Here is a 20,451-nt window from a genome sequence, read left to right on the forward strand (position 1 = left end):
TTATAGCTGTTGAAAGTTACTTTTGCTCACTAGCTAGTATGTATGCTCTGGCATGTTATGCCTTGGTTTTAGTTCTTACTTTCAGACTGTCTTGGGGAAACTGTAGCACTGTATCAGCAGTAATGTAAATAATAAAATATTAGGATAATTTGTTCTTATATTCCAGTATCAATGTTAGAAAATTATCTTCTGATATTTATATTAACTGCAATATATTTTCATTGTATACAGTGTCACTACTATATAACTTCATTAAATATGGTTTTAAAATGTGAAAGTTCTCCTCACTTCCTCCCCAGTAAGAGGAACAGAGTATATGATAGAGGACAAATACTCGTTTTCTTTACGTTTCTTCTCTTTGTTTTCTTCTCTTTAGATTCTTTAGCAAAACACCAAAACCTGCAGCTGTTAAAAGCAAGACAGTTAAAACCTGTTTTCTGAATTTAATCAGATTAAAATATGCAGGAGAACTCATCTGTGACAAGATGATACCAGACTACTTTTATGATTCAGCCATATATTAGTATAAAATGGTTTAGGTAATGAAATGCACTGGAGGCCGTTCTATTCAGCATCTCTATTGTTCAGTGGGATTTTGTTGGGTTTTTTTGTATGATATTATTAGCTTGAGGAGCAGTAACATATTTAATCAAATGATGTCTTAGAATAGAATTTAATTATCACAAAACTCTTCCATTAATTGAATTTTCCATTCTCATATGTGGTTACCAATATCATAATACCTCATAAAATATTAATGCAACATTTAATATTTCTAATTTTTAAATTTATTTCCATAATACCTATCAAGAGCTATAAACTTTCTGAATGGTAAATTTCAACTAGTAAGAACCTTCACGTTAAAACTGGAGAAGTTAATGAGGAATGGAACAGGTAGCAGGTATGTTGGGAGGTGACAAATTTCTAAATAATGTTTAAATAATATTAGCCCTCCAAATGCAAATTTTTCGTGCATTCTGTTAGCCTTTATGGTTAAGAGATTAGAAAGAAGGAATAACTATGGTATGTTAGGCCACTGGCAAAATAGTAACAAACAGAGTTATGGTTTTGATATCTTAGCTTCATTGAGTAGTTTTGAACATGGGTATGATTAAATCTCCTTTAACTGTGTCTTGTAGTGTCCTTATAAATATAGTAAGTTGTAATTTTTAAAGAAAAAGGAAGTACAGTGAGGATAGTAATTCAGTTTATATCCTACTATACTGCATTTTTATATAGTTTGGTAATGTGTTTTCTTGGGGCATTGCTCTATGTTCCTTGATTTTCATTTAAAATGTTTGTAAGCGTACCTGGCACTAATTAACTAGTGGAAGTTGGTGTTTAAATATCACTTGACTGTATCATCTGTAATGGTTTCAGGGACTTTCCATTGGATTTCCACTGTGGTAATAGGTAGTTTTTTAGACAGCTTTTTTTTTTTAAAAAAAGGAACTTTGGCTCTTGGTCTCTCATAAAACTACTATGTAAACACTGAACTGCAGATACAACTTTAGCCATTTTTACTGCATTTTACTAATTTGGAGCAAAATTTATAAGTTACATAGTATGAATCTATTGTTTTGCAGTGTTGTAGTAGTTAGCTTGGAATTGCACAATGAATACATCTGTATGGTACTTAAGAGTAAGATGGCAAGGCGTATACATTTTAGGATACCTGTTGGAAGTTTGTTCCTCCCCTCTTTTGCTTTGATAACCTCAGTTTTACAGTAACAAAACTAGTTAATTCACAGAAGAGTTGAGTCTTGGGGCAAATACTGGCCTCCCTCTGGCACTGAGGAAAAAAGAAGGGAATGGAGATTGAGTCTACCTTCTTTTTTTGTAGAAAAACAAATTTTGAGGTATAATCCCTTGAAAAGGGGGTTCTCTGAGAACTTTGCTTTCTTTAGTTGTGCAAAAAAAGTGAATCTGTAATTCAAAATGGTTATTTAATAAAGGAAAGTTTATGAAAATGAGTGTATGATTACCTTGTTTTCATCAATTTTTTTTTGATGGCCTATGTTACTTTGAAGTGAAACTTGAAAAAACAGTTTTTAATACCAAACAGTAACTTTCAGCTCCTAATAGAAGGATGTTGACCTGCACACTTAAATACCTTCTTACTTGTGACTGAATCTATTAATTTATGGAAAAATCTTTTGCTATTTTTATGTACCTTTTTTCTATGGAGAGAGCCAAATGATCTGTAATGGCCTACCTAGTATCTTGCTTCAAGTGAATGAGATAAATATGAAAATTGAAAATGAACTAATTCAAGTTAAATAAATACAAATAGGCTTACATGGGATACCATAGCCCCAATATCGCTCTGACCAATAATTTACAATATTATGTACTTTTAGCAAATGGCAGAAGTAATTGTCTAATCGTATTTCCCAGAATGCTGATTTTCATTTCAGAATAAATTAATTGTCCTGTTTGTGCTTGGGTGTTTTTTTTGGTTTGTTTTTTTTGTTTTTTTTTTTTTATATTGAAAGTTTACTTTGTGAGGGCTAGTTGAGTCAGATTTTCTGAAGGTTGCCAGATCAGTATTCCTTGTTTTGGTGAGATTATCCACCCAATATATATGTTTCATATTTGCTTGTGAGTCTTGAAGGAAAATTTTATTTATAGATCAGTGTTACTTTTTATCCTTGTTTGTGTGTGTGTATATATATCTCTATATCTCAAAGTTAGGTCTCTCTAAGCCTTTGTAGGGGAGGTAGGGTACTTACTTGCCAGATTATCCCCAGATAAAGCCACAGTTAAGCCATGAGAATGTATTTCCTTAAGACTATTCCTGGGGTAACTATTCACATAAAACCACATTTGTTTTTAGGTTCATAATTATATGCAGGCAAAATATTTCAGATTATACTGACTATTGAAATTACTGCTTACCGGAGTTTTGTATAAAGCAGTTTCTCAAACAAGGATGTACTTGAACAAAGAACTGCTTCAGTCATTGTTCATTGTATTCTTTCATTTGCAGGGGTGTGCAAGCGCATGTGCATAGACATGTGAGAGAACTATATATGCACATACACACACTTCAGATATATGGTCTTAAAATTTGGATTTTCTTGTAGCTAGGAGAAAAAAAGGCACGTTTTCATGTCCATGATTTGAAAATTAAAGGTTGTTCTAGTGTTGTTATGGGAGCTTTTCAAGATCAGTTTTAAGAACAAAGTTTGTGATTTACACAGAATTTATTTAAAGAAGTTGTGTATATTTTTCATTCTGAACTTGGTTGCTACTCAGAGTACATACTTACGGAATTATGTTATTTTTACAGTAATTTCTGCATGGTCACACTTTTATTTGCTTAGGTAGAAATGTAGCATTAGCTATTTTGTTATCTACTTATGTATGTTATATAGTAATCTTATGTAAAGTATGCAGCTGACTACTGATTTAAAATTCCTATTCTGTTACAGAAAAAGTGAATACCAGCAGAGTATGAGTACCTCAAAATTCGAACCTAATTTTTTAAAATTTTGTTTGCATCCTTGTGCAATTATTTTTCTAAATATGTCTGGCCACAGTCTAGCAAAAAAAAAAAAAGTTTTGCTTTTCACTCATGGCTTTGATCTCTGTAGATACTTCCATGTAAGTTTTAATGTGGTCTGTATCATTACTTCCAAGCTTGCTTAGGGTCTGAGAGGAGTGACCCATCTTAAACATATGGGCTAAGATATTTATGGCTGTCTTGTTATTTGCTTTCTGATTTCTTTTTGATATTAATATAATATTCTGCCTTCCTTAGGCAAAGGAAATGTCTTTGTATTTCAGATACTTGATTGCATTCTGTTCCTCTGTGTGATGAGGAATAATAAAAGACAGCATTTTAAGTGGATTTAATACAGATGAGTGTTTTTAACACATATAAACACTAATGAAAAAAGTTTTGTGCCTTCTCTGGGCCATTTTTATATCATAACTGTATTCCTTAAAAATCAGTCTGCAGCTACTAATTCTTCCTCTTAGATGTCAGCGGATTAGTGTCACTATGTTACTTGAAGCAAGATGTGTTAAACCCTTATTCAAGGGTTAGATCTATGAATCCTATAGAAAAACTGCTTAGAAGATGAAGCAAGTTTTGTCATCTGTTAATTTCAGGTCTACAGAGGAAGTTTTTACTGTGGGATTTTTTTGGTGGATTTTCTTGGGTTTTTTAAGCATTAAACCCTGAGGGCAGGTGTAATGGATGAAATTACTGGTGAAAGTTGTGTTAGTTATGCAGTTACTGATTTTTCATTTGAATAGAACTGTATCAGTCAAAAGAGATTTGTCTATGTATACACTGGCAATCAGCAGAATTTGCAAGAGTGGATCTTGAAAGCAAAATAGTTGTTACTGGGGCCTCAGTCACCCAACTGTAACAAATTTAAAGGGATTTTATTTTTGACTTGTTCTGATCTCATATACTGACTGTCCTTTTTGGAGTGTATTTTCAAGTTTTGTTGCCTCTACAAGTTGATGTGCTCTCTCCTGTGCATTATAGAATGGTAAATGGTGATGGCAAGGAGATGATCTTTGAAAGATGCTATGTTCAAAGTATCATGTCAAGCATACCAAAAAAAATATCACTTACTATTCTGCTGAAACAAGAAATTATCTCTGTCATTGCTTTGAAGGACAGAAGTCCTAGAATAATTCTGATCATATATTGTGATTTGAAAGATGACTGGATCTAATGATTTCAGAGTTGCACTTCAGTGGCTTACATTTGGCCATTGTCCAAATTTTGTTTTAATAACTGGTACTGTTTGGCATGACTTTCTCTCCTTATATGTGATTTCATAAAGAGGTAATAAAATCAGGTTTTTCTAGTTTTGAAGACTTTAAATAAGACTGACCTTGTTTTGAAAGTTAAGTTGACAGGGTAAGATAAATTAACATTTGATTATTTAATATGATTCCCTAAATAGTACATTAGATACATCAGTGACTTAGATTTTTAAAAAATATTTGTTAATAAATTGGGCATAGGCAAAAAGCTAATTTACATTAGCAAAATTATAATGCAAAATTAATCTATAATAGTCACCTTTTTAAAGGTAATATTTGGAGCATAGCTGTTGCTTTTAAAAGATAAATATAATTCCTGTAATTTTGGAGGGTTGAATTTTTGGTCTGATGCTATGTAGTAATCTGTGTTACGAGTTAGTTGATATGTTGCAAGGACATTTTAATTGCCATCTCCTTTTAGCATAGCTGTGCCTCCTTCCCCAGCTACTACAGGGTTATCCAGGAGCCATCAGCCCATCAGAGGCTCATCTCCACAAGCCCAGAGGAGCACAGAGGCACACAGGCAGGCAAGGAACACAGATGAAATATTTGGAGGAAGAGATACTCTCCCAGTAAGCCTCAGCCATAGGATGAATGAAGGCTGGAACACCTTTTAGACTGAGAGGGGTTCTGCCTTGGAGTATGGGGTGCACTGGGGGCTGCAGGAGAAGAGCATTTTTGGATTGCACAGGATTTCACAGAATTATCTAGGTTGTAAAAGACCTTGCAGATCATCTAGTCCAACCATTAACCTAATGCTGGCCATTCCCAACTACACCATATTCCTCAGCGCTATGTCAGCCCGACTCCTAAACACCTCCCGGGATGGGGACTCCACCACCTCCCTGGGCAGCACATTCCAACGCCTAACAACCCGTTCTGTAAAGAAATACTTCCTGACATCTAGTCTAAACCTCCCCTGGTGCAACTTGAGGCCCTTACCCCTTATCCTGTCGCTTGTTACTTCATTAAAGAGACTCATCCCATCTCTCTGCAACCTCCATATTATGGCATGCTTTGGAGATGAGCCAAAACTTGGGAAAGTGATTTAAGTGATTGGGGATGAACATGTATTGGAAAATAGGGGTATTTAGGGGATAAAAGAGGCCAGTCACTTGTAAATAATTTTCTGGTCAGTATGCTTGTCTGATCATGCCTTGCCCCTCAGCAGTCCAGTCTGTTTTATCTTATTAAATTCCTTCTTAACTCATTTCCTGGGGGAGGGACTCCTTATTCTGTGCACGTGTGTGTGTGTGGACCTGAGTGCCAGCAACTGGAGTTGGACCTTGAGTTGGAAGGTCTTTCTGTCTGTGGTGTGAGCAAAGAGAGAGAATGGACTGCCAGCAAGCGGAGTGGGATTGCAGGTTACAGGGTCTACAGTGCCAGTGACTGGAGAGACGAGTGATTGAAATGAAATGCTGGTCACTGGAGCGGGACCAGGGTTCAGAGGCCTGTGTGTCTGTTCTGCCAGTGCCTGGAGAGAGTGTGGGGTGTGCAGGTGTATGAGTGCTGGCAAAGATCAACCCAGACTAGCCAGTGAGTAGGTGAAGTGGTGAGGGAGCCGGGGAAGTAGGTGTGCATGTCTCTGAAGGGCAAGTCCGTGGGAGTAGCTGGCCGTTGAAGGATCAGGAAAGTCCTGGCCAGCTGCTGAAGAGACTGTAGGGTGTGAGTGTCTTTAGGGGTGAGACCTGTGTGTGTGTGCGCCTCTCTGAGGGTGTCTGAGAGTGAGACCACAGCGAGGTTGGCTGTTGGGGGACCAGGGGAGTCCTGGCCAGCTCTGTGTGTGTGTGCATGCATGCAGCCTCAGGGCCTCTTACGTCCAAATGTCAGCAACTGAGGAGAATGTGTGTCTGAACTCTGCTGCTGGAGGGATCCACATCATGCATATCTCTGTGTGTGTATATATATTATATATTCTCACTAGCAGCTTTCCATCCTGTTTAGTCAAAATGGGAGCAGGACAAGGCTGTTAGTTCTGCCTGTGGTTCTGTGAGTGCTCTGTGTGTATGTCATCACTATCTCCATGGCCAGTTGTGTATATATGCATATATCATGCATATATCTGCATCTGCCTACTGGGAGTACATCCTGGCTACTGGTTGGACCTGGGGGCATGGGGCTGCAGTAGCTTGTTTTTCCCCAGGTTGTCTGATCTGACCTCATAGTTTCCCCTAATATGGTGTACTAGTTTTGATATTTCAGTATCCACGTTTTTTAAGGTATTTAAATATGGAAATTGGAGAATATTTGTCATTACAGATACAAAGTATTAGATGGATCCACTTCTATATTAACATTTATTTAAATAAGGAAGTCTTCTGCAGGAATTGAGTGTAAACAGTGTCTTGCATAGATACCCAACACTTGTAATATAAAAGTTCAGGTATAGGTGAATGTCTTGACATGGGAAATTACCCACTGCGAAGAGACTGATTTTTCTAACTCTGTTACCTGTTCACTTTGAAGTGATTCATTTTATTAAAAAATCATGACAGTCTTCAGTAGTACAGTGCTGTTTTCATTTCAGTAAGCAAGAAGCATGAGCCTGAATTCATGGTTGTGTTTTAAAGCAGGAGAAAATATCACTTGAGTATGTGACATGCTTTTCACCATCACTACAGTGTTTTAAAACTGGATCATATATTTGGGACAGGATATATCAGAAAAATTCTGCCTTTCTGGTGCTGTCCCTTAGCTGTGTAACTTTCAATTTCTGTTTTTTAAATATCTTTTAAGGAAGTATAACAATGGTTACTGAAAATCAGGGTAACATAAAGCTGATACAGGTGTGTGTCTCACTATGGTGGCTGTATATGCTTAAAGTCTTTTTAGATGGTCCTGACATTTTGGAGCTGCGGGGATGGGGACCACTGCAATAGCCAGGGTATCCCCATGGCTTTGTAAAATCAAGATGTATGTAGGCTATGCAATTTGAAATGGAAGCCTTTGGTGTAGATTAAAGTAGGCAAAACATTAAACAGTCTTACTGGATATGTAGCATTCAAGTGTGTGGAAAAGTTCCCCCGGGTATTCCTTATAAATTCTTACTGAAACAAAGGCATGTAAAACCTTTCTCTCTGAACTTGTGTTGCTGAACCTTCCGAGTCAGACTTTTTGTAAGTCTTTTGTATCTGTTGGAATCGGAGGTGGAAGAGATCTTGCATGAGTTTTTTGCTTTGGACAGTTTCTCTATAAGAGCAGCTTCCAATGTAAAAAAATACTAATTACATAACGCTATTCCAATCAAACTGTTTACAGATCCTTGACATGAAACCTGAGGATTTCCTGAAAGAACATCCTTTTGTTTATGACTACTAAAAATACAAGCAATAACCAGAAACAAAACCAAACTGAGTGCTAAGCAGTTTTCCAAAGGAGAACTAGACTGCCTAATCCAGAGATTCTAGAATGAAATTTTTAAAGAAAATAATTTTTCATGTTTCTCAGTCTTGCAGAGTTGTAGAAGAATGAAGTTTTTATGAAAGTTACATGAACAAATAGAAGATGTCAACTTTTGGTTTTTAAAGAAGAGTTAGACTTGATAAGAGCTCTGCAGACCACTACTTAAAATGTAAACTTTGTTCAGAAAATTTGTGCTCTCTTTAGAGGGGCTGAAAAACTTTGAGCACCTTGACTGTATATACCTTTATTTCCTGTATTTGCTTTAAAGCAGCTGAGTAGGAGTGCTTCTCTGTACTCATCTAGAATTGTAGTTTTCCCTTCTTACTGTACAAGGGCAATTATTTTTGTAGGGTTTTGCAAAGCTTGCTTCTTGCAAATTGCAGCTGAACATGCAGTGAGATAAGCTTGTGGAAAGCATGTGCAGGAGAAAGGTAGTAAGCAAGCAAATAATTTCTAGAAGTGAGAGACATCTGTCAATTTAAAGGTGAGAGGTGGTGATTTGGGTTCACTGCGGTCCATGGATGAGCAACAAAACACAGCTAACTATTTTTCATAACTGATGAAAGAAGTCTCTCTCACAAAAAGAGAATTCCTCTGAAAGATTGGTTCTGAGAACGATTGTCTCTGCAGTGGTGTTTTGCCAATTATCAGGCCTAGCATAAAGGACACAGCCAGCATAAAGATGAACCAATAACCAAATTGTATTTGATACAAAAGGGTCAGTACATGGGTGAGCACTGGGCGTACAAACAAGTCAGTCAGATTATACATAATCAACATCAATCCCACTGACCCCAACAATGACACCACACGACCAACAATGGGTGGAATAAATGGTGAAATGCAGTCTCCCATAGAAGGGACAGGAGACAACAGAGTCAACAAGCCAAACACATAAGACCAAGGAAGCCACATACTGAATCTCTACACAGCCTGTGTTTACAAAGGCCAGACCTGACTGGAGCCCAGTCCCAGGGAGGCAGGAGGCCCTTCCCCAACAGGGAACTCTGCACAGGGCATCCATCTCACAGACAGACACTGCCCCTGCCTGCAAGTGGTCCCAGCTTTTATCCCCAAGTGTGACACCTGACCTTGGGTTACTTAATGCAGACACCTGGGGCTCCTTTACCCAATGGCTCTGTCTGCAAGGCCAGACCCACCCTGGAGGGAAGCTTAAAGGGAAACTCACCCCCCCTTTGTGAAGGGCTGTGGGAATCGCCCATATGTCAACCTTAATTTGGGGCTTGGGGTTGAAACCCCAGCATTTCAAGTGGAGGTTGTCTCAAGCCCCTGGTAGTGTCAGCTTTAAAAAAAATCTGAAACTTTCTTGCTGCAGTGACCATTTTTGCAGTCTGTTACTCTACCAATAACTGAATGTAATTCATACATAAATGATGAAGTTACATGAATTTTATCTGGAATACTAGTGTTAGTGTTTGTCCCTGCTAGAATGTTATTGCTTTCTTTAAGTTCCTAATTAATAGCTAAGAATCAGTAAATATATTTGACTTCTGTATATGTTGAGAATTCAAAAATTACAGTTGTATCTTAGCTGGACTTGAGAGTTAAGAGAACTTTTCATTAACCTTAAAACTCATGTCACTTGTTTATATTATTATTCGTAATAACAGGAGATGATAATTTCAGCAGTAATTTTCTCAGAATTGTTTATATAGCAGTAAGCAAGCTTGAGGGAGGCACATGGCTTTTGTGAGAAAAGCAGGAGGAATTGAGGCATAAGGTAACCAGATTAATTTAATCAAGGATGGTTTTTTTTTAATAGGGGTAAATACATTATGTTTTCAAAGTGGAGTTAAGTGAATGAAACAGATTGGTCTGACTCTTCTGTGTTAGAAGATACTTAAGAAACTTGCTATCCAGGACTGTTAGAAGGATTACTGAGTTTTGGCTAGCACTGGAAGCAGTTTCCTCTTACACTGTAAAGCACTATTGTTTCTTAAGAAAAGAGCAACATGTTTTTCTTTGGTGATTCTGAGTATTTTCTTTTCGCAGCTCATAAGCATTTTTATTAGTGTGATTAAATGTTATATGTTTGGGGATTTTTTTGTGTCATGGAGTCTTGTCTGCTCAAATTATCTGCACATGTGTAAAAGCAACCAGTTGTTATAAATCTTACACTGTTTAAATGTGTCTTCAGATCATTAATTTCAGTTTGTTTTATCGCTTTGGACAAAACTCAGAATATTTGTTGAGGTGTTTGTCTGGAGTAATATCCTACAGGATCCTCTCACGGTTAAACAAAATGGTAAGCCATTTTACTGTTAGTTTGACTTTCTGTGATATAATCATATTAAAATATCCCTGGCATGTCCTCAGTTAATTTAAGTTTTGAAGTGGTTTTAAAAATCCATTCATCCTGTTGTCACCAGGGAATTTGTCATTAATGTTCCATAAATTTAGTAGTGAACAGTGGTATTTTTTAAAATACCTTTATTTTTGAGGTGGCAAAGCTTAGATGAATATGCTTGATTTCAAAACTGTACAAGACATTTTATGGCTGGTGATAATAACTGAAGCATATTGAGCAGAGTAGATGTTCACCTGAAAGGTTTAGTTAGTTTCTGTACTAGAGATCTTTCATTTATAGTGAAAATTATTTGACTGTAGAAAGAAAGGAGTGTCATGGTACCACTTTGTTGTTAATGTAACAGCTTTATGTGGGTAATTTTTTTACTCTTTATATAAATATTCTAGACTCTCAAAAAAGATACTTGGTTAAAATATTTGCTTTATATTAAAGTTCAGAATTACTGTTAATTTAGAGATAGAGTATGTTTTTACAGTACATTTTTTTTTTTGATTGTGAGTTATCAGGACTTCTTCTGTGCCTTGATAGTTAAAATACTTACTTTGCAAGGTTTTCAAGAAAAGAAACGTAAGAAAGAAGGAAGGTTCTTAAGGTTATGCTGAGGTCCCTGACTGGCAGTGCTTGTGGTTTCCTTGTGGATTTTTCTGAAATTAATGTGAATGAAGATGGGACCACTGGGGAAAGAAAAAAGTAAATAAAAGATGTACATTAAAAAAGACAATGAAACCTTCAAATAACATAGCAAATTAGTATCCTGTGGCTGGCCATAATGAATAGACTAACCACAGTATAGAAACTGTTTCTGGATGATGTTGGTAGCCAAGGCTAAAATAAACCCCTTTTTTGGATATGTGATTATTTTGTGTGATATCTAAATTCTCAGGAGAAATGAGACTTTTTTTTATTTATTATTGAATATAGTTGCTATTTAAGAGCACCCCAGAAAAGCAGAGAAAAAAGCATTTTCAGTAAATTGATATCTAGCATTTGCTTATATATATAAAGCAATGCAAATCCCTTTTTAATTCTGAAAGGAATAGCTAATAAAATATAATTGCCTTAACTTTTTGGCTTTATTTAAAAATTGGATGAAAATTCTCTGTTGAAACTAATAGTGAAAGCTAAGCAATATAGTGCTGTTTATTCCCTAACTTTGTATATGGTTAGACATAGCAAAAGTATCTATATTGGCACTAGTTTATGGTCTACACTGTTATTGTTATTAATCCACCTGCCCTAGTACAAATCAGGAATCTGAATTTTGCCAATGAAGGCATATTTTCTGAATCTTAAAGTTTATATTTATTAAATGCTGGGCAATGTAACTCTTCAGCCTGCTGTAACAACAAAAGTAAACTTAAAATGTCTTGGATTCTTCAGGCAAAAACTGGCTTCCTAGCCTGGTGTTTAAAAAAGTGTGTGTGGTAAAGACAGGGAGATTCTCTTGTCCTTTTTCACCCCATCCCTGCCACTTTCAGCAGTATTACTCTGTGCTTCTTTCCTCCTCTGAATCCTTTTACAGCCTCTCTGCCTGATAATTTTCCCTGAGGAAAATGTCATCTTAGAACATATATCTGGGGGAAGACAGGCAGATCTAGCTTTCCCCATTAGTCTGGCTTTGCTAGCTTGTGTTATTTATTAAATATGAATAATACAATTCCCCTTGTACTTGAAGCAAATAATGTGTTGCATCTTTGAAAAACTAATTTCAAGACAGTTTGCTGTGTCTGCAATCTCTGTCTTGTAAAGTAGATGTAACAGTCATTTCTGCCTGGTAGAGGCATGGTAAGAACAAGTGTGATAAAGGAGGATAGACTGGTATCTCAGGACTCATGAAAATGCGTTGGCAAGGTGCAAGAATAAGTGCTGGAATGAATAGGGAAAGATGGAAGAAAGGTTGAAACTAAGAGTGGGGGAAAGATGGGTTGTATTATAGTAGGAAAGCATTTTTGAGCATGGAGTTGAGCACTGCCCATCACCACCAGCTGTTTTAACAGTTTGATATAATTTGCAGCTACATTAAGCTGCCATTAAAGTTTTTCTTTGCAACTCGATTGTTATTTTTTAATTACTACAGTATACTGAGAGTGTATCTATTTAATCATGATTAAGTGCTTTTAAATAAAAAATATAACTAAATAATACAATAAAAATGCTGAAATATTGGTGTAATAACAACTAAGCCATCTCAAAAGCTTGTTGCTTTTAGAGATCATATGTGTAAGGATATCTGGCTAATGACTATTCAGAAAGGCAGATAATGACCAGAGGAATAGTGACAGCATGGAGACCTGAGCCAACTTAATCTGATTTGTATGCTCCTAAACCAGCAAAGGTGACTGATGAAGATATTATCCCTGTTGCAAAACCTGCTGATGTGATTCACTGGAAGAAACTCTCTGGGATGCCAGGCAAACTGAGGAGGGGGAGCTGTTGACTCATAGGAATGCTGAAGGGGTGGATTTGGGGTCTGAACAAAAGAATTTTGGGGCTGTACAAATCTGTTATGGCATGTTTAAGGCAAGGACTAGAGGTGGAGAAGGATCGAAGTGAAATGGGGAGGAACAAGTATGGGGAAAAAGGAGGGAAGGAAGGGATAAAAGGGTCCAGTTGCATTCAAGAAGGCAGCTGGTTAGTATATTTGCCTGGCGAAGCCCTGTTTGATCACCACAGCTTAGCCTATCCTAGTGAACACTTATTTTTTTTACAGACTCCTGTGACTGTCTTTGTAGGCTGTGTGTGTGATCTGCTAGCAGACTTCAAAGCTGGACTAGCCAGCAAGCAGGATGAGGTCTGAGATAGACAGCAGAGGGACTGAAGTTCTGGGAGGTAGCTATTAGAGGCAGTAGTGACGACTTCTTTATCTGAGCATTGATCCTTAGGAACAGGATAGACCTATCCGTGCTGTCTGTGTTTGTGTGGGTGTTCAATGCACTACTGTCCCCTTTTATTCATATCTGTGTTTGTGATGAGCCGTAAATGTGTGTTTCTGTCCCTTTGGAACTACTGCTCCACCTTGCTACTTGGAAAGGTGTTAGGGAGCAGCAGCTCTTATTGACCAGGGTAGAAGAGAAGGGAATCCATGAGTCCCTCAGTGTACTGTATTTGGCCACCTCTAAGAAGTAAGCTTTTTGCAGAAGTAAACTTTCTGCAGTTGTTAGTTATCTGTGAGGGATACTTTGCAGTGTTTGCTGCACTCAAGGCTAGTTTCTGTATCAGGATTGTACCCAACAGCACAGAACAAAATTTTCCATGTTGGAGGCCTGGTATTCAAAAAAATAGTTAACAATTTGATATGCCCTTTGGGTGATTATCACTTCTGAACGTTAGAGTGCTTTCACTTTTGGATTTTAATGCTGCAGAGCCCTGACAACTTTCTTTACACAAGCATGAATAAACACTGTTACTGATTTAAATGTACACTGTATCTTTTAGCACAACAGGAAGTATTCCAAGTTGGTGTGTGGGTTTTTTTTATTAGTCCTCTGTTACTGCCATAAAATGACTTAATAGAAACAAATAGAAAGTGATAATGAGGAAGAGAGAGGTTGAGTGTTTTTTAGGCATGAGCATATGAGAAACTACTGAGAAACTGCTGTAAAACACACACTGGTAAATATGTAAGTATAAGTAGGTAAGTGGTTTTTAGGGTTACTCCCCTTTCTAGGCCTTATTTCCAAACTGATTCCAGCAGTGCTGTTAATCTAAAATTTGTTTTCAGATGAAAACCACGGAAAGCAAGTTTTCTGTCAGGTATGTGTATCCTTGCAATCCCAGTTCAGTTGTCCCTTTACCATAAGGAGGCCAGCTGATGAACTCAGCCATCCAAAGGGACTAACCTGCTGTGCAGAGGATTTATGAAGCACCATGTATGTCGGGGAAAGAAAATCTGCAAGATGTAATTGGATATGAAGTTTTTTTATGGTTTTCATGGTTTTATGGTTGGATTCTTCAGGGGCAACTCTGAAAATCAGTTTTGTCTGAAAAGGAAACAATCGTGATCACTTCATATTCATATATTTATTCCATCGTGAGTTCTGAAAACAGGAGGAATTCTTCATGTGAGAAAAGCCTGCCTCCAAACTACTGGATGTGATTATAAGTAGTGTAGTATGAATTTCATAAGGCATTGCTGCTTGTTATGTTCTGGTTTTATTTTAACAAAAGATATATGGTCATGATTCGTTTTATTAATAAACACAATGACTGAAGTAGAGAGCTTCTATAACATGATTTTTATCTCATAAGTTTGGACAGTTTGTTTTCTACCAGCTTTCTGCAAACCAGTATTCTTAGAAAGCTGGTTCTGAATTCTTAGAATCACTTAGTTCTTAGTCATCTGCTCCTTCTCTAGCTGAAAATGTAGTGTTCTTCTGCACCATTTTACTATTTACTTTCTCTTTGTTGACTGAGTGTTGGGTTATCATGCAATAATGAAGAGAGGTTAACTCAATTGTCATCTCCAGATTCATTAAGTAATATTTTTATTGTATACTGTGACTGGATATGGCACCAGGTTGCTTCCTCTGGTTTTAGATGCTCCTTAACAAAGTGATGCAACTTTGCCAAATACTATTGCAAGACACGAGTTTTACCAGCTCTAAGTTTTAAGACATAAAACATCATTTGTTATGGATTTGACAGAGAGAGTAAACATGATCTATAAACATTGTTGATATATCTGACTGCCAAGATACATCACCTCTTTCTTGCACCTTGCTGATATAAGACAAGTCCTTCTAACAGGGATGACGTATTTTACAGTGGTTTGCCACTTGCAGCTTGAACAAAGATTTTCAAAGGACTTGTTTGGAACTGCTCTTGATGGATTTTAAGAGATTTGTGAAAATAAGAAAAGGCAGTAAAAATCTGTGTTAGAATCAAGTTGGTTGAAATTATAAGTGTTCCTACAGTTCTGTATGAGATGTAGCTTCATTATTTGGGTACATTTTACTAACAATAACCATGATCATTTACTTAGACTTGTATCGCATACTGTCCTGATTCCTGCATGCTGAAGGAAAGGATGCATTGCTCAGTTCTAGTAATGATTTTGAAAGACTGTGTGTGACTGCAGATTAAAAAAAAAAAAAGCTGTGGGGATCGTGTAGCCTACTATTTCTACAGTTGTTAAAATATTTCTGTTATGTGACAGCTGCACCACTTGAAGTTGAGAAGTTCAATCACTTTCTTTTAACTTGCTTTATAAAGAGTGTGAAAATTTACTAGATACAAAATCTTTGGTCTTAAAAAGACCATTTTATAAGCCATAGGATCAGCAATAAAGCAGTAGATGCAGCAGTTTTTATAGGGATGTTAAACATAATCCTTATGTTAGGAAACAGATGATGGAAGACAAACTGTGGTGGTTCAGTTATCCTGGAAGTGACTGCTATCCGGGCAGCTGGCTGAAAAAAAAAAAAGAGGGCCCAAAAGACAATGAGGAAAAAAGAAAATTTAAGTCAAGCTGACACTTGTTGCTTTATTTAGTTAAAACCTCTTAACAAAAATGAACTTGACTTTTGACGGGGTTTTCACACAGCTGTGTTATTTGTTGGCACTGTCAGCAATGGACTGATTCTAGCTGATCCTTTTCTCTTCCTGAAGGATGCACTCATCCAAGCATGCTTTTACCTGAAACTGCAGTTTAGCCTTCCTGTAGTTCATGCGGTTACACTGCACTTTGTGAACTTCACTTCATGAGCATGTGCTTCATGAATTTCAGCCTTGCCTTAGGTTTTTCCCTCTGGAATTTCTCATCTTCTAGCAGGTACATAAGCCCAAAGTTTGATCTCATTTCTGACTAGTACTAGCTACCCTTTTTGAAGTATTTCCTAGGTACAAAGTAGCTCTTAGTCTTCATTCTGTAACAGTAAAATGCAGCTGGTTTATTCAAAAGACAGTGTTTTCAGTTCAGCCAGATGAGATGAATCCTTATCAGATGAAGGAATGTATTTCTGGGACTCCTTTCCTCTTCTTGATAAGTTTAAAATACAAATTTTGTTTACGAAAATTAGAAAAAGATAAGCAGATCCTCTTCTAGTTTTTACTGCACATGTGTGCTGTTTGGACAAGTGTGTAAACATTTTATGGATTGATGGGTCTTTTGTTTAGCCAAGAACAGTAAAGGTCACATAGTATTCAATCTTTAGTAGTTACTTTCTTGATAATGTCAAAGGACAAGCTTTTAGAAGGGTTGAAATAGTGACTGTGCTGTTGTAGCTGTATCTAAGCTATTTTTGATAAAAAGAATTGGAGATTCATAGAAGGGAAATCATATGGGAACATAAATCCAACCCTTGATTTGTGATAATTGCACCTACCTGAACTGTCTTGAATATGGTGTGCTTTGAATGAAGTGGCTGTTATTGAAGTATTAAACTATTTTATTAACAACAGAACTATTATTAATAAACAACTGTAAAAAAGTTAAATGTTAAGCATACTGCACAAACTTGTATTTGATCATTTGCTTTAAACCGTTATTTACTATAGGGCTGTTACATCTCTAATAATATTTCTTATCAAAGAAGCCTAAATATAGCTTTTGGATGGATGCTTTGAGTAGATAGTATTTAATGGGCAAACCAGATCACTAAATCTGTGGCCTATGAAAACACGTGTGGTAACTAGCTGTTTTAAATCTATATTAATTTTTTTTTGATCCTGGACTTTTTAGAGGCAAGGGTTTTACTTTCCAGTCTGATCAACAGATTGTCTCTCTTAATACCATAATCTCCTGCAAGAGCACTGGAAGGGTCTTTTCTGAATCCAGTTCAAAGACCACTATTATTTCCATTGTGGATGTTGTTGTGCTGTGTTTCTGTTCTTAGCTTCTCCCTATGGTATCCCAGTTTTTCTGAGCTGTAGTTGTGGGGCATTTGTAGATTTAGTGTAAACAAGGAAATGTACAAAATATTCCACCCCTTAGCTTGAAAATGAGTTGAGACTCCAATTTATGAATTTGTTTAAAGGAAATGAATTATAGTAGCTCATAATAAAATTACTTTTTCATAATACTTTTACATGTTCTGCATGTTCTTTGGTGGTTTCAGAACAGTAGATCTTAAGCCTAAGGTGTTTCTTTGGTTATACTTTTCCAGATATTGGGTAATCTTGATTTTCAGTCATTTGTTGGAATTGCAGCCAACAAAAATAAAATAATGTAGGCACATCAGAAGCATGACATGTGCTGTTGCTTCAAAGAAAGACACTGTTTTTATTCATTATGTTATGCCACTTAAAACGCAAAAGCTGGAAGTTTTCCAAAACTTAAGTTTCCTACCATCAATGCCCTATTTTGAGATGGAGAAAGAAATGCTACCATCATGTACTATGGGTAAATAGGGAAACTCAAATTATGTTTGTGTGTTCATAAGCAAACATGTTTGAGAATAATAGGTTATTTTTTAAATGTGCTGTCAGGTTTTATTTGAATTTTTTGGAAATCCACATTATTGCAATACCAGCATTGCCTTAAAGCCCTGTCAAATATTCTGAAGTTTTTCATAATTGTAAAACAGAAGAAAAAAGTGCACCTGTTTCTAAAGTGTACTCTGAAGTTCTATCAGATGGAAGAAATTTAGGGGTCCATAGAAAGTGAACATGGGATATAAAATTTGTGTATCCTCTGAGTTAAGTACGTTACTTGTATTATAAGATTACTGAACAGCTTAATGCAACTCAATTATGGATGTAGTGAGTATGAACTAGTATAGAGAAGCAAGCCTGTTAGTGTAACTCAGGGAGTGTGATTGATGGGTTTACTTACCTGAGTGACTTAATATTATGTTTGCAGAGATACTTGCAAAATATAAAAAATTAGGGAATTCTTTTCCCACTGGTATTCCCATGGGTATGTTGCATATATTGCATTTTATTGCCTACATTATATATTTAATGTCTTAAACATATTTTCGTTACTGAATTGTTATCGAAGATGATCAGTAATAGAAGTGTCCCTACTGACATCTTAAAAATTGATTTTGTGAAAGTATTCTAGCTTGTTCAGTTGTACTCTAAAAATACTTAAAATCCTGATGAATGACTCTGGTTTTGCTGCCACAGTGATCCTTTGTGTCATATTTCCCATGTTTTTGGAAGAGTCATATTATCTTTTTTACTTAGCAGAATTTCATAGTCAGAATTTACTGGCATAAAAATCTAAATTTTATTTTGCTAGAATATAGTTTATTTTACTTTTGTATGTCCCAGAATTTTAGGAGTATACTTTAATTTGATCAAATCAAAGGCATAACCACTTTTTCGTTAGAAATAAAGAAAAAAACCCACCATCCACAGCCCACAGGGCACCTAGAAACTACATGCTTCATCATTTTGTGCTATGTAAATAGTACATTTCTATGGCATGCCAGATTCTTTGTGTTTTTTCTCTCTAATGGGGAGATTAAACATATAATTTCTAAATAATTGCAAAAAATGGTTTTCAGAGTAATCTACAGATCATCTCAGATTTTTATGAAACTAATTTTAAAGAAGTTTGTTCATAATAAAAGTCTAAAAGTCTCAGTCTGCGGGACTTTTGCAATGTATAATGATTGTTTAAGAGCTCCTTGTACAGTAAATCTTAGGGTTTTTGTTTCTGCTTTTCAGTGTTTACTTTTTCCCTATGGAAGCTCCAGGATACTGTATCTTCTGCAACTGGCAAGAGCAATTTGTCTCTAACCTCGGGGACTGAAAAGGGAAGTCACTACTGAATTTGATTTCTATTTAGTATTTGGTATGCAGCTATTTTTAACGTAGTTTCAAAAATGCTTGTGAATCTTTGCAGTACTATAAATTTTTTTAAAAAGAATATATTTAGTTTTGTTTATAGTTCTGTTAACTCTAGCCATTCTGTTGTGGTCTAAGAATTCCACAACTTAATTACATTCCTCAGGAAATGAGAATCTTATACTTGCAATGAGGTCAAACAAAAAGAACTAAATCATCACATTCATCAACAACTTCTTTTACCTCACACAAATCATAGAATTCCAAAACCTGAAGTAAGTTTGTTGTACAACTACATTTGAGCTTGAAGGAATGGTTTTAGTTTGGTTGAGTTTTTTTAAATAGCACTGACAGAGGCTGTTTGGTTTAAGTTCAGACAAAGTTTGTAGGGAGCTGGTGACAGCAGTTGGAAAGAGTTGAAGGAAAAAGTCATGATTGTTAGATGTGCAAGTCATACCCCAACTGTAAAACATAAAATACTGCATATATATTTTAATGGATTATACACCTACACTTTATGTGGTTCTTAGAGGTTTGGAAAGTGGTTATATGTTGTCAGCTACTTTCTGTGTTTCTCTCAACTAATTGCTCACTCTAGTAATTATTTCAAAATCCACATTTGTAAACTGCTAATAGCTTACAGTGGCTGCTCACTTTCTGTTTCTTTAGTTTAACCAATCTAATGTAAAACTTGGAAATACCTCCTTACTTTTGCCTTGAATGATTTCATCCCACTGCCCTTCAGTCTTCACATTAGAAATTCGGGTATAGCCTTTTCTGAAAGGATTTTGAAACAGCTGAGCTTGTAGGATTCTAGTATTAGAAGTACTAAGAGGGAATTCTCATGCATTTAAAATTCTTGCATCAGGGAAATTACTAGAGAGCTTCTTGTTAATGGTGTATGGATTTTGACTCTGAAATTAGAAAAAGTTGTATGTATTGAAGAAACTGCCTTGATGGGATATGAGGTGAGGTTGAGCATTGTACTTGAACCAAAAGATACAAAGCCAGTAATAAACCTGGGCTTATTTATTCTTCTGCTGCTTTAGTTTTGTTTGCAAGATGGACCACACAGTACAAAGTGCAGAGAGTATGGATGACTTCTTGTAGTAACATGGCTACCTACCAACTCCTTCTTTAGATGGGGATTTGTTCCTGTGTGTGAGTCATGATGGCTTTTTTGCATATACTTTTGGTAT

The 20,451-nt window shown here is 36.2% G+C and overlaps 1 protein-coding gene across 6 annotated transcripts in view; it reads left to right on the forward strand.

Moving 5' to 3' along the window:
• The window catches only part of LRCH1 (leucine rich repeats and calponin homology domain containing 1), a 134,127-nt gene that overhangs the window by 18,605 nt on the left and 95,071 nt on the right, over window positions 1-20,451 (forward strand). The window lies entirely within an intron of this gene.

This window comes from Athene noctua, chromosome 1 (genome assembly GCF_965140245.1).
Source record: "Athene noctua chromosome 1, bAthNoc1.hap1.1, whole genome shotgun sequence".
NCBI classification, from domain to species: domain Eukaryota; kingdom Metazoa; phylum Chordata; class Aves; order Strigiformes; family Strigidae; genus Athene; species Athene noctua.